Source organism: Petromyzon marinus, chromosome 54 (assembly GCF_048934315.1).
Source record: "Petromyzon marinus isolate PM22_M1 ecotype Great Lakes invasive population chromosome 54, UKy_Petmar_22M1.pri1.0, whole genome shotgun sequence".
Classification (NCBI taxonomy): Eukaryota; Metazoa; Chordata; class Hyperoartia; order Petromyzontiformes; family Petromyzontidae; genus Petromyzon; species Petromyzon marinus.
The window spans coordinates 4859715-4875396 of record NC_133720.1 but is presented as its reverse complement, the minus strand read 5'-3'; the positions used below and the strand labels follow the sequence as shown (position 1 = coordinate 4875396).

At 37.1% G+C, this 15682-nt stretch overlaps 2 protein-coding genes and 31 non-coding genes across 33 annotated transcripts in view; 19 read left to right on the top strand and 14 right to left on the bottom strand.

Annotated features, from left to right (window-relative positions):
• The window catches only part of NUP88 (nucleoporin 88), a 153038-nt gene that overhangs the window by 42013 nt on the left and 95343 nt on the right, over positions 1–15682 (top strand). The window lies entirely within an intron of this gene.
• COX4I1 (cytochrome c oxidase subunit 4I1) overlaps positions 1–15682 on the bottom strand; it is a 293476-nt gene that overhangs the window by 207885 nt on the left and 69909 nt on the right. The gene's annotated exons all lie outside the window — the stretch shown is intronic.
• Positions 300–372, bottom strand: TRNAT-AGU (transfer RNA threonine (anticodon AGU)). Its single transcript has one exon. It is a non-coding gene; the product is annotated as a tRNA-Thr (tRNA).
• On the top strand, positions 501–582 carry TRNAS-GCU (transfer RNA serine (anticodon GCU)). Its single transcript has one exon. It is a non-coding gene; the product is annotated as a tRNA-Ser (tRNA).
• TRNAT-AGU (transfer RNA threonine (anticodon AGU)) lies at positions 1099–1171 on the bottom strand. Its single transcript has one exon. It is a non-coding gene; the product is annotated as a tRNA-Thr (tRNA).
• TRNAS-GCU (transfer RNA serine (anticodon GCU)) lies at positions 1300–1381 on the top strand. The gene has a single exon. It is a non-coding gene; the product is annotated as a tRNA-Ser (tRNA).
• TRNAT-CGU (transfer RNA threonine (anticodon CGU)) lies at positions 1895–1967 on the bottom strand. Its single transcript has one exon. It is a non-coding gene; the product is annotated as a tRNA-Thr (tRNA).
• TRNAS-GCU (transfer RNA serine (anticodon GCU)) lies at positions 2096–2177 on the top strand. Its single transcript has one exon. It is a non-coding gene; the product is annotated as a tRNA-Ser (tRNA).
• Positions 2908–2989, top strand: TRNAS-GCU (transfer RNA serine (anticodon GCU)). Its single transcript has one exon. It is a non-coding gene; the product is annotated as a tRNA-Ser (tRNA).
• On the bottom strand, positions 3507–3579 carry TRNAT-AGU (transfer RNA threonine (anticodon AGU)). Its single transcript has one exon. It is a non-coding gene; the product is annotated as a tRNA-Thr (tRNA).
• Positions 3708–3789, top strand: TRNAS-GCU (transfer RNA serine (anticodon GCU)). The gene has a single exon. It is a non-coding gene; the product is annotated as a tRNA-Ser (tRNA).
• TRNAT-AGU (transfer RNA threonine (anticodon AGU)) lies at positions 4303–4375 on the bottom strand. The gene has a single exon. It is a non-coding gene; the product is annotated as a tRNA-Thr (tRNA).
• TRNAS-GCU (transfer RNA serine (anticodon GCU)) lies at positions 4504–4585 on the top strand. The gene has a single exon. It is a non-coding gene; the product is annotated as a tRNA-Ser (tRNA).
• Positions 5099–5171, bottom strand: TRNAT-AGU (transfer RNA threonine (anticodon AGU)). The gene has a single exon. It is a non-coding gene; the product is annotated as a tRNA-Thr (tRNA).
• On the top strand, positions 5300–5381 carry TRNAS-GCU (transfer RNA serine (anticodon GCU)). Its single transcript has one exon. It is a non-coding gene; the product is annotated as a tRNA-Ser (tRNA).
• On the bottom strand, positions 5896–5969 carry TRNAT-AGU (transfer RNA threonine (anticodon AGU)). Its single transcript has one exon. It is a non-coding gene; the product is annotated as a tRNA-Thr (tRNA).
• On the top strand, positions 6112–6193 carry TRNAS-GCU (transfer RNA serine (anticodon GCU)). Its single transcript has one exon. It is a non-coding gene; the product is annotated as a tRNA-Ser (tRNA).
• TRNAT-AGU (transfer RNA threonine (anticodon AGU)) lies at positions 6709–6781 on the bottom strand. Its single transcript has one exon. It is a non-coding gene; the product is annotated as a tRNA-Thr (tRNA).
• Positions 6900–6991, top strand: TRNAS-GCU (transfer RNA serine (anticodon GCU)). Its single transcript has one exon. It is a non-coding gene; the product is annotated as a tRNA-Ser (tRNA).
• On the top strand, positions 7376–7457 carry TRNAS-GCU (transfer RNA serine (anticodon GCU)). Its single transcript has one exon. It is a non-coding gene; the product is annotated as a tRNA-Ser (tRNA).
• Positions 7973–8045, bottom strand: TRNAT-AGU (transfer RNA threonine (anticodon AGU)). Its single transcript has one exon. It is a non-coding gene; the product is annotated as a tRNA-Thr (tRNA).
• TRNAS-GCU (transfer RNA serine (anticodon GCU)) lies at positions 8174–8255 on the top strand. The gene has a single exon. It is a non-coding gene; the product is annotated as a tRNA-Ser (tRNA).
• TRNAS-GCU (transfer RNA serine (anticodon GCU)) lies at positions 8957–9038 on the top strand. The gene has a single exon. It is a non-coding gene; the product is annotated as a tRNA-Ser (tRNA).
• On the top strand, positions 11440–11521 carry TRNAS-GCU (transfer RNA serine (anticodon GCU)). Its single transcript has one exon. It is a non-coding gene; the product is annotated as a tRNA-Ser (tRNA).
• On the top strand, positions 12236–12317 carry TRNAS-GCU (transfer RNA serine (anticodon GCU)). Its single transcript has one exon. It is a non-coding gene; the product is annotated as a tRNA-Ser (tRNA).
• Positions 12835–12907, bottom strand: TRNAT-AGU (transfer RNA threonine (anticodon AGU)). The gene has a single exon. It is a non-coding gene; the product is annotated as a tRNA-Thr (tRNA).
• Positions 13036–13117, top strand: TRNAS-GCU (transfer RNA serine (anticodon GCU)). The gene has a single exon. It is a non-coding gene; the product is annotated as a tRNA-Ser (tRNA).
• On the bottom strand, positions 13637–13709 carry TRNAT-AGU (transfer RNA threonine (anticodon AGU)). Its single transcript has one exon. It is a non-coding gene; the product is annotated as a tRNA-Thr (tRNA).
• TRNAS-GCU (transfer RNA serine (anticodon GCU)) lies at positions 13838–13919 on the top strand. The gene has a single exon. It is a non-coding gene; the product is annotated as a tRNA-Ser (tRNA).
• Positions 14439–14511, bottom strand: TRNAT-AGU (transfer RNA threonine (anticodon AGU)). The gene has a single exon. It is a non-coding gene; the product is annotated as a tRNA-Thr (tRNA).
• TRNAS-GCU (transfer RNA serine (anticodon GCU)) lies at positions 14640–14721 on the top strand. Its single transcript has one exon. It is a non-coding gene; the product is annotated as a tRNA-Ser (tRNA).
• TRNAT-AGU (transfer RNA threonine (anticodon AGU)) lies at positions 15242–15314 on the bottom strand. Its single transcript has one exon. It is a non-coding gene; the product is annotated as a tRNA-Thr (tRNA).
• TRNAS-GCU (transfer RNA serine (anticodon GCU)) lies at positions 15443–15524 on the top strand. The gene has a single exon. It is a non-coding gene; the product is annotated as a tRNA-Ser (tRNA).

The window sequence follows — 15682 nt, the reverse complement described above, 5'->3', positions numbered from 1 at the left end:
GTTTACTTCACAAGTATAAACATGGATATTGCATCTGAATTGGAAAATCTCAAAATAGGTCGCATTGGGAAATGAATACATTTATGTTACCAAACAAAACAAATACATACATGATCAATTTCTAGAAATAAATAGCGCACAGGATTTGAACTTGGCACCCATAGGGGCATTTAATGTTGTGATGGAAAAACAAGATTTCTTAACTTTTCTATGGAAGTCAAACTCAATTACCAGATAGTTACTTGGATTATTAACCCATGATGCACTCATGCAGAATAACAGCATAAAATGCCATAATGAGGCACCACTGGGAGTTGAACCCAGGATCTCCTGTTTACTAGACAGGCGCTTTACCAACTAAGCCATGGCGCCGTATTCCTGTACGTTATTTCTCAAGTTTCCAATCCTACTGGCAAATTCATAGAAACTCCGATAAAAATGTTGATGCATTAAAATAATACATTTATTTTTGACATTAGTTATGAATCATGGCAACATGTGATAAGGTGGCCGAGTGGTTAAGGCGATGGACTGCTAATCCATTGTGCTCTGCACGCATGGGTGCGAATCCCATCCTTGTCGATTTGCTCTTTTTAGAGTGAAATCTAGAGAAGCCATTTTTATGTCACTGATCGGCGATTATCAAACAAATTTAACAGCTATACGAATTGTGATGATGAGAAATAATACCGCATTAAGTTTGGTCATACGTTTAAATCAGAAGTGATTTGGCTGAATCCTCAAGGTGAAAAACTATAAATCCATCGTTCTCCACATAAATAGTTTACAATCACCTTGTTTACTTCACAAGTATGAATATGGGTATTGCATCTGAATTGGAAAATCTCAAAATACGGTCGCATTGGGAAATGTATACATTCATGTTACCAAAACAAAACAACTACTTACATTTTCAATTTCTCAAAATAAATAAAGCACAGGATTTGAAATTAGCACCCATAGGGGCATTTAATGTAGTGATGGAAAAACAAGTCTCCTTAACTTTTCTATGGAAGTCAAACTCAATTACCAGATAGTTACTTGGATTATTAACCCGTGATGCACTCATGCAGAATCATTGCATAAAATATCTCGATGAGGCACCACTGGGATTTGAACCCAGGATCTCCTGTTTACTAGACAGGCGCTTTACCAACTAAGCCATGGCGCCATATTCCTGTACGTTAATTCTCAAGTTTCCAATCCTACTGGCAAATTCATAGAAACTCCGATAAAAATGTTGATGCATTTAAAGAATACATTTATTTTTGACATTAGTTGTAAATCATGCCAACATGTGATAAGGTGGCCGAGTGGTTAAGGCGATGGACTGCTAATCCATTGTGCTCTGCACGCATGGGTTCGAATCCCATCCTTGTCGATTTGCTCTTCTTTGAGTAAAATCTAGAGAAGCCATTTTTATGTCACTGATCGGCGATTATCAAACAAATTTAGCAGCTATACGAAATGTGATGATGAGAAATAATACCGCATTAAGATTGGTCATACGTTTAAATCAGAGGTGATGTGGCTGAATCCTCAAGGTGAAAAACTATAAATCCATCGTTCTCCACATGAAAAGTTGCTATCACCTTGTTTACTTCACAAGTATAAATATGGATATTGCATCTGAATTGGAAAATCTCAAAATAGGTCGCATTGGGAAATGAATACATTCATGTTACCAAACAAAACAAATACATACATGATCAATTTCTAGAAATAAATAGCGCACAGGATTTGAACTTGGCACCCATAGGGGCATTTAATGTTGTGATGGAAAAACAAGTCTCCTTAACTTTTCTATGGAAGTCAAACTCAATTACCAGATAGTTACTTGGATTATTAACCCGTGATGCACTCATGCAGAATCATTGCATAAAATATCTCGATGAGGCACCACTGGGATTTGAACTCAGGATCTCCTGTTTACTAGACAGGCGCTTTACCAACTAAGCCATGGCGCCATATTCCTGTACGTTAATTCTCAAGTTTCCAATCCTACTGGCAAATTCCTAGAAACTCCGATAAAAATGTTGATGCATTTAAAGAATACATTTATTTTTGACATTAGTTGTAAATCATGCCAACATGTGATAAGGTGGCCGAGTGGTTAAGGCGATGGACTGCTAATCCATTGTGCTCTGCACGCATGGGTTCGAATCCCATCCTTGTCGATTTGCTCTTCTTTGAGTAAAATCTAGAGAAGCCATTTTTATGTCACTGATCGGCGATTATCAAACAAATTTAGCAGCTATACGAAATGTGATGATGAAAAATAATACCGCATTAAGATTGGTCATACGTTTAAATCAGAGGTGATGTGGCTGAATCCTCAAGGTGAAAAACTATAAATCCATCGTTCTCCACATGAAAAGTTGCAATCACCTTGTTTACTTCACAAGTATGAATATGGATATTGCATCTGAATTGGAAAATCTCAAAATTCGGTCGCATTGGGAAATGTATACATTATGTTACCAAACAAAACAAATTCTTACATTTTCAATTTCTCAAAATAAATAAAGCACAGGATTTGAACTTGGCACCCATAGGGGCATTTAATGTTGTGATGGAAAAAACAAGTCTCCTTAACTTCTCTATCGAAGTCAAACTCAATTACTAGATGGTTGCTTGGATTATTAACCCGTGATGCACTCATGCAGAATCATTGCATAAAATATCTCAATGAGGCACCATTGGGATTTGAATCCCAGGATCTCCTGTTTACTAGACAGGCTCTTTTCCAACTAAGCCATGGCGCCATATTCCTGTACGTTATTTCTCAAGTTTCCAATCCTACTGGCAAATTCATAGAAACTCCGATAAAAATGTTGATGCAATAAAGAAATGTGATGCCTAGAACTAATATATTTTTGAGATTAGTTATGAATCATGGCAACATGTGAGAAGGTGTCCGAGTGGTTAAGGCGATGGACTGCTAATCCATTGTGCTCTGCACGCGTGGGTTCGAGTCCCATCCGTATCGATTTGCCTCGTTTTAGAGAGAAATCTAGAAAAGCCATTTTTATGTCACAGATCGGCGATTGTATAAACAAATTGAGCAGCTGTACGAAATGTGATGATGAGAAAACATACTGCATTAAAATTGGTCTTACGTTTAAATCAGAGGTGATTTGGCTGATTCCTGAAGGTGAAAAACTATAAATCCATCGTTCTCCACGTGAACAGTTTACAATCACCTTGTTTACTTCACAAGTATAAATATGGATATTGCATCTGAATTGGAAAATCTCAAAATTCGGTCGCATTGGGAAATGTATACATTATGTTACCAAACAAAACAAATTCTTACATTTTCAATTTCTCAAAATAAATAAAGCACAGGATTTGAACTTGGCACCCATAGGGGCATTTAATGTTGTGATGGAAAAAACAAGTCTCCTTAACTTCTCTATCGAAGTCAAACTCAATTACTAGATGGTTGCTTGGATTATTAACCCGTGATGCACTCATGCAGAATCATTGCATAAAATATCTCGATGAGGCACCACTGGGATTTGAACCCAGGATCTCCTGTTTACTAGACAGGCGCTTTACCAACTAAGCCATGGCGCCATATTCCTGTACGTTAATTCTCAAGTTTCCAATCCTACTGGCAAATTCCTAGAAACTCCGATAAAAATGTTGATGCATTTAAAGAATACATTTATTTTTGACATTAGTTGTAAATCATGCCAACATGTGATAAGGTGGCCGAGTGATTAAGGCGATGGACTGCTAATACATTGTGCTCTGCACGCATGGGTTCGAATCCCATCCTTGTCGATTTGCTCTTCTTTGAGTAAAATCTAGAGAAGCTATTTTTATGTCACTGATCGGCGATTATCAAACAAATTTAGCAGCTATACGAAATGTGATGATGAGAAATAATACCGCATTAAGATTGGTCATACGTTTAAATCAGAGGTGATGTGGCTGAATCCTCAAGGTGAAAAACTATAAATCCATCGTTCTCCACATGAATAGTTGCAATCACCTTGTTTACTTCACAAGTATAAATATGGATATTGCATCTGAATTGGAAAATCTCAAAATAGGTCGCATTGGGAAATGAATACATTTATGTTACCAAACAAAACAAATACATACATGATCAATTTCTAGAAATAAATAGCGCACAGGATTTGAACTTGGCACCCATAGGGGCATTTAATGTTGTGATGGAAAAACAAGTCTCCTTAACTTTTCTATGGAAGTCAAACTCAATTACCAGATAGTTACTTGGATTATTAACCCGTGATGCACTCATGCAGAATCATTGCATAAAATATCTCGATGAGGCACCACTGGGATTTGAACCCAGGATCTCCTGTTTACTAGACAGGCGCTTTTCCAACTAAGCCATGGCGCCATATTCCTGTACGTTAATTCTCACGTTTCCAATCCTACTGGCAAATTCCTAGAAACTCCGATAAAAATGTTGATGCATTTAAAGAATACATTTATTTTTGACATTAGTTGTAAATCATGCCAACATGTGATAAGGTGGCCGAGTGGTTAAGGCGATGGACTGCTAATCCATTGTGCTCTGCACGCATGGGTTCGAATCCCATCCTTGTCGATTTGCTCTTCTTTGAGTAAAATCTAGAGAAGCCATTTTTATGTCACTGATCGGCGATTATCAAACAAATTTAGCAGCTATACGAAATGTGATGATGAGAAATAATACCGCATTAAGATTGGTCATACGTTTAAATCAGAGGTGATGTGGCTGAATCCTCAAGGTGAAAAACTATAAATCCATCGTTCTCCACATGAAAAGTTGCAATCACCTTGTTTACTTCACAAGTATAAATATGGATATTGCATCTGAATTGGAAAATCTCAAAATAGGTCGCATTGGGAAATGAATACATTTATGTTACCAAACAAAACAAATACATACATGATCAATTTCTAGAAATAAATAGCGCACAGGATTTGAACTTGGCACCCATAGGGGCATTTAATGTTGTGATGGAAAAACAAGTCTCCTTAACTTTTCTATGGAAGTCAAACTCAATTACCAGATAGTTACTTGGATCATTAACCCGTGATGCACTCATGCAGAATCATTGCATAAAATATCTCGATGAGGCACCACTGGGATTTGAACCCAGGATCTCCTGTTTACTAGACAGGCGCTTTACCAACTAAGCCATGGCGCCATATTCCTGTACGTTAATTCTCAAGTTTCCAATCCTACTGGCAAATTCCTAGAAACTCCGATAAAAATGTTGATGCATTTAAAGAATACATTTATTTTTGACATTAGTTATGAATCATGGCAACATGTGATAAGGTGGCCGAGTGGTTAAGGCGATGGACTGCTAATCCATTGTGCTCTGCACGCATGGGTGCGAATCCCATCCTTGTCGATTTGCTCTTTTTAGAGTGAAATCTAGAGAAGCCATTTTTATGTCACTGATCGGCGATTATCAAACAAATTTAGCAGCTATACGAAATGTGATGATGAAAAATAATACCGCATTAAGATTGGTCATACGTTTAAATCAGAGTTGATGTGGCTGAATCCTCAAGGTGAAAAACTATAAATCCATCGTTCTCCACATGAAAAGTTGCAATCACCTTGTTTACTTCACAAGTATGAATATGGATATTGCATCTGAATTGGAAAATCTCAAAATTCGGTCGCATTGGGAAATGTATACATTATGTTACCAAACAAAACAAATTCTTACATTTTCAATTTCTCAAAATAAATAAAGCACAGGATTTGAACTTGGCACCCATAGGGGCATTTAATGTTGTGATGGAAAAAACAAGTCTCCTTAACTTCTCTATCGAAGTCAAACTCAATTACTAGATGGTTGCTTGGATTATTAACCCGTGATGCACTCATGCAGAATCATTGCATAAAATATCTCAATGAGGCACCATTGGGATTTGAATCCCAGGATCTCCTGTTTACTAGACAGGCGCTTTTCCAACTAAGCCATGGCGCCATATTCCTGTACGTTATTTCTCAAGTTTCCAATCCTACTGGCAAATTCATAGAAACTCCGATAAAAATGTTGATGCATTAAAGAAATGTGATGCCTAGAACGAATTTATTTTTGAGATTAGTTATGAATCATGGCAACATGTGAGAAGGTGTCCGAGTGGTTAAGGCGATGGACTGCTAATCCATTGTGCTCTGCATGCGTGGGTTCGAGTCCCATCCTTATCGATTTGCCTCGTTTTAGAGAGAAATCTAGAAAAGCCATTTTTATGTCACAGATCGGCGATTGTATAAACAAATTGAGTAGCTATACGAAATGTGATGATGAGAAATAATACCGCATTAAGATTGGTCATACGTTTAAATCAGAGGTGATTTGGCTGAATCCCGAAGGTGAAAAACTATAAATCCATCGTTCTCCACATGAATAGTTGCAATCACCTTGTTTACTCCACAAGTATAAACATGGATATTGCATCTGAATTGGAAAATCTCAAAATAGGTCGCATTGGGAAATGAATACATTTATGTTACCAAACAAAACAAGTACATACATGATCAATTTCTAGAAATAAATAGCACACAGGATTTGAACTTGGCACCCATAGGGGCATTTAATGTAGTGATGGAAAAACAAGATTCCTTAACTTTTCTATGGAAGTCAAACTCAATTACCAGATAGTTACTTGGATTATTAACCCATGATGCACTCATGCAGAATAACAGCATAAAATGCCATAATGAGGCACCACTGGGAGTTGAACCCAAGATCTCCTGTTTACTAGACAGGCGCTTTACCAACTAAGCCATGGCGCCGTATTCCTGTACGTTATTTCTCAAGTTTCCAATCCTACTGGCAAATTCATAGAAACTCCGATAAAAATGTTGATGCATTAAAATAATACATTTATTTTTGACATTAGTTATGAATCATGGCAACATGTGATAAGGTGGCCGAGTGGTTAAGGCGATGGACTGCTAATCCATTGTGCTCTGCACGCATGGGTGCGAATCCCATCCTTGCCGATTTGCTCTTTTTAGAGTGAAATCTAGAGAAGCCATTTTTATGTCACTGATCGGCGATTATCAAACAAATTTAACAGCTATACGAATTGTGATGATGAGAAATAATACCGCATTAAGTTTGGTCATACGTTTAAATCAGAAGTGATTTGGCTGAATCCTCAAGGTGAAAAACTATAAATCCATCGTTCTCCACATAAATAGTTTACAATCACCTTGTTTACTTCACAAGTATGAATATGGGTATTGCATCTGAATTGGAAAATCTCAAAATACGGTCGCATTGGGAAATGTATACGTTTATTTCATAGAAACTCCGATAAAAATGTTGATGCATTAAAAGAATACATTTATTTTTGACTTTAGTTATGAATCATGGCAACATGTGATAAGGTGGCCGAGTGGTTAAGGCGATGGACTGCTAATCCATTGTGCTCTGCACGCATGGGTTCGAATCCCATCCTTGTCGATTTTTGCTTTTTAGAGTGAAATCTAGAGATGCCATTTTTATGTCACTATTCGGCGATTATTTAACAAATTTAGCAGCTATACGAGATGTGATGATGAGAAATAATACCGCATTAAGTTTGGTCATACGTTTAAATCAGAAGTGATTTGGCTGAATCCTCAAGGTGAAAAACTATAAATCCATCGTTCTCCACATGAACAGTTTACAATCACCTTGTTTACTTCACAAGTATAAATATGGATATTGCATCTGAATTGGAAAATCTCAAAATACGGTCGCATTGGGAAATGGATACATTTATGTTACCAAACAAAACAAATAATTACAATTTCAATTTCTAAAAATAAATAAAGCACAGGATTTGAACTTGGCACCCATAGGGGCATTTAATGTTGTGATGGAAAAACAAGTATCCTTAACTTCTCTATAGAAGTCAAACTCAATTACCAGATAGTTACTTGGATTATTAACCCGTGATGCACTCATGCAGAATCATTGCATAAAATATCTCAATGAGGCATCACTGGGAGTTGAACCCAGGATCTCCTGTTTACTAGACAGGCGCTTTACCAACTAAGCCATGGCGCCATATTCCTGCATGTTATTTCTCAAGTTTCCAATCCTACTGGCAAATTCCTAGAAACTCCGATAAAAATGTTGATGCATTTAAAGAATACATTTATTTTTGACGTTAGTTATAAATCATGGCAACATGTGATAAGGTGGCCGAGTGGTTAAGGCGATGGACTGCTAATCCATTGTGCTCTGCACGCATGGGTTCGAATCCCATCCTTGTCGATTTGCTCTTTTTTGAGTAAAATCTAGAGAAGCCATTTTTATGTCACTGATCGGCGATTATCAAACAAATTTAGCAGCTATACGAAATGTGATGATGAGAAATAATACCGCATTAAGTTTGGTCATACGTTTAAATCAGAAGTGATTTGGCTGAATCCTCAAGGTGAAAAACTATAAATCCATCGTTCTCCACATGAATAGTTGCAATCGCCTTGTTTACTTCACAAGTATAAATATGGATATTGCATCTGAATTGGAAAATCTCAAAATACGGTCGCATTGGGAAATGTATACATTAATGTTACCAAACAAAACAAATACATACATGATCCATTTCTAAAAATAAATAAAGCACAGGATTTGAACTTGGCAACCATAGGGGCATTTAATGTTGTAATGGCAAAACAAGTCTCCGTAACTTCCCTATAGAAGTCAAACTCAATTACCAGATAGTTAATTGGATTATTAACCCGTGATGCACTCATGCAGAATCATAGCATAAAATATCTCCATGAGGCACCACTGGGATTTCAACCCTCTATATCCTGTGTACTAGACAGGCGCTTTACCAACTAAGCCATGGCGCCATCTTCCTGTTTGTTATTTCTCAAGTTTCCAATCCTACTGGCAAATGAAAAGAAGAAATGTGATGCGTAGAACGAATATATTTTTTAGATTAGTTACGAATCATGGCACCATGTGATAAGGTGCCCGAGTGGTTAAGGCGATGGACTGCTAATCCATTGTGCTCTGCACGCATGGGTTGGAATCCCATCCTTGTCGATTTGCTCTTTTTAGAGTGACATCTAGAGAAGCCACTTTTTTAACGTCATTGTTCGGCGATTATCTAACAAATTGAGCAGCTTTAAGAAATGTGATGATAAGAAATAATACCCCTTTGAGAATAGTCATACGATTAAATCAGATGTGAGTTGGCTGAATTCTGCAGATGAAATACTATTCATCCACCGTTCTCCACATGAATAGTTGCAATCGCCTTGTTTACTTCACAAGTTTATTTTTGTGGATGTTGCATCTTTATTGGGAAATCTCAAAATACGGTCGCATTGGGAAATGCAAACGTTTAACAAATAAAACAAATACTTGCATTTTCAATTTCTATAAATAAATGATTTACAGGATTTGAACTTGACACCCATTGGGGCATTTAATGTTGTGATGTCTAAAAAAGTCTCCTAAACTTTTCTACAAAAGTCAACTCCATTTCCAGAGTGTTACTTGGATTATTAACCCGTGATGCACTCACGCAGAATCAAAGCATAAAATCTCTAAATGAGGCACCAATGGCATTTAAACCCAGGATCTCCTGTTTACTGGACAGGCGCTTTACCAACTAAGCCATGGCACCATATTCCTGCATGTTATTTCTCAGGTTTCCAATCCTACTGGCGAATTCATAGAAACTCCGAAAAAATGTTGATGCTATAAAGAAATGTGATGCGTAGAACGAATATATTTTTAAGATGAGTTATGAATCATGGCAACATGTGAAAAGGTGGCCGCGTGGTTCAGGCGAAGGACTGCTAATCCATTGTGCTCTGCACGCATGGGTTCGAATCCCATTCTTGTCGATTTGCGCTTTTTAGAGTGAAATCGAGAGAAGCCATTTTTATGTCACTGATCGGCGATTATCTAACAAATTGTGCAGCTATAAGAAATGTGATGATGAGAAATAATACCGCATTGAGATTGGTCATACGTTTAAATCAGATGTGAGTTGGCTGAATCCTGAAGGTGAAAAACTATAAATGCATCGTTCTCCACATGAATAGTTGCAATCACCTTGTTTACTTCAAAAGTATAAATATGGATATTGCATCTAAATTTGGAAATCTCAAAATACGGTCGCATTGGGAAATGCAAACGTTTATGTTCCCAATCAAAACAAATACTTACATTTTCAATGTCTAAAAATAAATGGAGCACGTGACTTGAAATCGTCACCGATAGGCGCATTTAATGTAATGATGGAAAATTAAGTCTCCTTTATAGAAGTCAAACTCAATAACCAGACAGTTTCTTGGATTATTAACCCGTGAGGCACTCTTGCAGAATCATAGCAAAAACTATCTCAATAAGGCACCGAGGGGTTTGCACCCAGAATCTCCTGTTTACTAGACAGGCGAATGAACAACTAAGCCATGGCGCCATATTCCTGCACGTTATTTCTCAAGTTTCAAAACCAACTGGCAAATTCTTCGAAACTTCAATAGAAAAAATTTGAGTCACTGAAGAAATGTGATGCCTAGAACGAATATGTTTTTGAGATTAGTTATGAATCATGGTGACATGTTATAAGGTTGCCGAGTGGTTAAGGTGGTGGACTGCTAATCCATTGTGTTCCATATTGATTTAAAGCTTTCGTGACTGCAGGAATCCATACTCTTTGGTTCTTTCGGTAAAGTCATTACCGAAAGAACCATAGACTATTGTGTTCTGCACGCATGGGTTCGAATCCCATCCTTGTCGATTTCCTCTTTTTAGTATGAAATCTAGAGAAGCCGTTTTTGCAATCTCATTGATCGGCGATAATCAAACAAATTGATCAACGACAAGAAATGTGATGCTGTGAAATAATACCGCATTGAGATTGATCAAACGATAACCGTAAATAAGATGTGAGTTGGATGAACCCTGAAGGTGAACAACTATTAATCCATCGTTCTCCATATGAATAGTTGCAATCGCCTTGTTTACTTCACAAGTATATATATGGATATCATATCTAAGTTTGGAAATCTCAAAATACGGTCGCATTGGGAAATGCAAACGCTTATGTTCCCCTACAAATACATACATGATCAATTTCTAGAAATAAATAGCGCACAGGATTTGAACTTGGCACCCATAGGGGCATTTAATGTTGTGATGGAAAAACAAGTCTCCTTAACTTTTCTATAGAAGTCAAACTCAATTACCAGATAGTTACTTGGATTATTAACCCGTGATGCACTCATGCAGAATCATTGCATAAAACATCTCAATGAGGCACCACTGGGATTTTAACCTGTTTACTAGACAGGCGCTTTACCAACTAAGCCATGGCGCCATACACCTGTTCACGTTTTCTCAAGTTTCCAATCCTACTGGCAAATAAAAAGAAGAAATGTGATGCGTAGAACGAATATATTTTTTAGATTAGTTACGAATCATGGCACCATGTGATAAGGTGCCCGAGTGGTTAAGGCGATGGACTGCTAATCCATTGTGCTCTGCACGCATGGGTTGGAATCCCATCCTTGTCCATTTGCTCTTTTTAGAGTGAAATCTAGAGAAGCCACTTTTTTAACGTCATTGTTCGGCGATTATCTAACAAATTGAGCAGCTTTAAGAAATGTGATGATAAGAAATAATACCCCTTTGAGAATAGTCATACGATTAAATCAGATGTGAGTTGGCTGAATTCTGAAGGTGAAATACTATTAATCCACCGTTCTCCACATGAATAGTTGCAATCGCCTTGTTTACTTCACAAGTTTATTTTTGTGGATGTTGCATCTTTATTGGGAAATCTCAAAATACGGTCGCATTGGGAAATGCAAACGTTTAACAAACAAAACAAATACTTGCATTTTCAATTTCTAGAAATAAATGATTTACAGGATTTGAACTTGACACCCATTGGGGCATTTAATGTTGTGATGTCTAAAAAAGTCTCCTGAACTTTTCTACAAAAGTCAACTCCATTTCCAGAGTGTTACTTGGATTATTAACCCGTGATGCACTCACGCAGAATCAAAGCATAAAATCTCTAAATGAGGCACCAATGGCATTTAAACCCAGGATCTCCTGTTTACTGGACAGGCGCTTTACCAACTAAGCCATGGCACCATATTCCTGCATGTTATTTCTCAGGTTTCCCATCCTACTGGCAAATTCCTAGAAACTCCGATAAAAATGTTGATGCATTTGAAGAATACATTTATTTTTGACATTAGTTATAAATCATGGCAAAATGTGATAAGGTGGCCGAGTGGTTAAGGCGATGGACTGCTAATCCATTGTGCTCTGCAAGCATGGGTTGGAATCCCATCCTTGTCGATTTGCTCTTTTAAGAGTAAAATCTAGAGAATCCATTTTTATGTCACTGATCGGCGATTGTATAAACAAATTGAGCAGCTGTACGAAATGTGATGATGAGAAATAATACCGCATTAAGATTGGTCATACGTTTAAATCAGAGGTGATTTGGCTGATTCCTGAAGGTGAAAAACTATAAATCCATCGTTCTCCACATGAACAGTTTACAATCACCTTGTTTACTTCACATGTATAAATATGGATATTGCATCTGAATTGGAAAATCTCAAAATACGGTCGCATTGGGAAATGTATACATTAATGTTACCAAAACAAAACAAATACTTACATTTTCAATTTCTCAAAATAAATAAAGCACAGGATTTGAACTTGGCACCCATAGCGGCATTTAATGTTATGATGGAAAAACAAGCATCCTTAACTTTTCTATAGAAGTCAAACTCAATTACCAGATAGTTATTTGGATTATTAACCCGTGATGCACTCATGCAGAATCATTGCATAAAATATCTCAATGAGGCACCACTGGGAGTTGAACCCAGGATCTCCTGTTTACTAGACAGGCGCTTTACCAACTAAGCCATGGCACCATATTCCTGTACGTTATTTCTCAAGTTTCCAATCCTACTGGCAAATTCCTAGAAACTCCGATGAAAATGTTGATGCATTAAAAGAATACATTTATTTTTGAAATTAGTTATGAATCATGGCAACATGTGATAAGGTGGCCGAGTGGTTAAGGCGATGGACTGCTAATCCACAGTGCTCTGCATGCATGGGTTCGAATCTCATCCTTGTCGATTTGTTTTTCTTAGAGTGAAATCTAGAGAGAAACCATTTTTATGTCACTGGTCGGCGATTGTATAAACAAATTGAGCAGCTATACGAAATGTGATGATGAGAAATAATACCGCATTAAGATTGGTCATACGTTTAAATCAGAGGTGATTTGGCTGATTCCTGAAGGTGAAAAACTATAAATCCATCGTTCTCCACATGAACAGTTTACAATCACCTTGTTTACTTCACAAGTATAAATATGGATATTGCATCTGAATTGGAAAATCTCAAAATACGGTCGCATTGGGAAATGTATACATTAATGTTACCAAAACAAAACAAATACTTACATTTTCAATTTCTCAAAATAAATAAAGCACAGGATTTGAACTTGGCACCCATAGCGGCATTTAATGTTATGATGGAAAAACCAGCATCCTTAACTTTTCTATAGAAGTCAAACTCAATTACCAGATAGTTATTTGGATTATTAACCCGTGATGCACTCATGCAGAATCATTGCATAAAATATCTCAATGAGGCACCACTGGGAGTTGAACCCAGGATCTCCTGTTTACTAGACAGGCGCTTTTCCAACTAAGCCATGGCGCCATATTCCTGTACGTTATTTCTCAAGTTTCCAATCCTACTGGCAAATTCATAGAAACTCCGATGAAAATGTTGATGCATTAAAAGAATACATTTATTTTTGAAATTAGTTATGAATCATGACAACATGTGATAAGGTGGCCGAGTGGTTAAGGCTATGGACTGCTAATCCATTGTGCTCTGCATGCATGGGTTCGAATCCCATCCTTGTCGATTTGTTTTTCTTAGAGTGAAATCTAGATAGAAATCAATTTTACGTCACTGGTCGGCGATTGTATAAACAAATTGAGCAGCTATACGAAATGTGATGATGAGAAATAATACCGCATTAAGATTGGTCATACGTTTAAATCAGAGGTGATTTGGCTGATTCCTGAAGGTGAAAAACTATAAATCCATCGTTCTCCACATGAACAGTTTACAATCACCTTGTTTACTTCACAAGTATAAATATGGATATTGCATCTGAATTGGAAAATCTCAAAATACGGTCGCATTGGGAAATGTATACATTAATGTTACCAAAACAAAACAAATACTTACATTTTCAATTTCTCAAAATAAATAAAGCACAGGATTTGAACTTGGCACCCATAGCGGCATTTAATGTTATGATGGAAAAACCAGCATCCTTAACTTTTCTATAGAAGTCAAACTCAATTACCAGATAGTTATTTGGATTATTAACCCGTGATGCACTCATGCAGAATCATTGCATAAAATATCTCAATGAGGCACCACTGGGATTTGAACCCAGGATCTCCTGTTTACTAGACAGGCGCTTTTCCAACTAAGCCATGGCGCCATATTCCTGTACGTTATTTCTCAAGTTTCCAATCCTACTGGCAAATTCATAGAAACTCCGATGAAAATGTTGATGCATTAAAAGAATACATTTATTTTTGATATTAGTTATGATTCATGGCAACATGTGATAAGGTGGCCGAGTGGTTAAGGCGATGGACTGCTAATCCATTGTGCTCTGCATGCATGGGTTCGAATCCCATCCTTGTCGATTTGTTTTTCTTAGAGTGAAATCTAGAGAGAAATCATTTTTACGTCACTGGTCGGCGATTGTATAAACAAATTGAGCAGGTATACGAAATGTGATGATGAGAAATAATACCGCATTAAGATTGGTCATACGTTTAAATCACAGGTGATTTGGCTGATTCCTGAAGTTGAAAAACTATAAATCCATCGTTCTCCACATGAACAGTTTACAATCACCTTGTTTACTTCACAAGTATAAATATGGATATTGCATCTGAATTGGAAAATCTCAAAATACGGTCGCATTGGGAAATGTATACATTAATGTTACCAAAACAAAACAAATACTTACATTTTCAATTTCTCAAAATAAATAAAGCTCAGGATTTGAACTTGGCACCCATAGCGGCATTTAATGTTATGATGGAAAAACAAGCATCCTTAGCTTTTATATAGAAGTCAAACTCAATTACCAGATAGTTAACTTGGATTATTAACCCGTGTTGCACTCATGCAGAATCATTGCATAACGTATCTCAATGAGGCACCACTGGGATTTGAACCCAGAATCTCCTGTGTACTAGACAGGCGCTTTTCCAACGAAGCCATGGCGCCATACACCTGTTCACGTTTTCTCAAGTTTCCAATCCTACTGGCAAATTCATAGAAGCTCCAATAAAAATGTTGATGCATTAAAAGAATACATTTATTTTTGACATTAGTTATAAATCATGGCAACATGTGATAAGGTGGCCGAGTGGTTAAGGCGATGGACTGCTAATCCATTGTGCTCTGCACGCATGGGTTCGAATCCCATCCTTGTTGATTTGCTCTTTTAAGAGTGAAATCTAGAGAAGCCATTTTTATGTCACTGATCGGCGATTGTATAAACAAATTGAGCAGCTAAACGAAATGTGATGATGAGAAATAATACCGCATTAACATTGGTCATACGTTTAAATCAGAGGTGATTTGGCTGATTC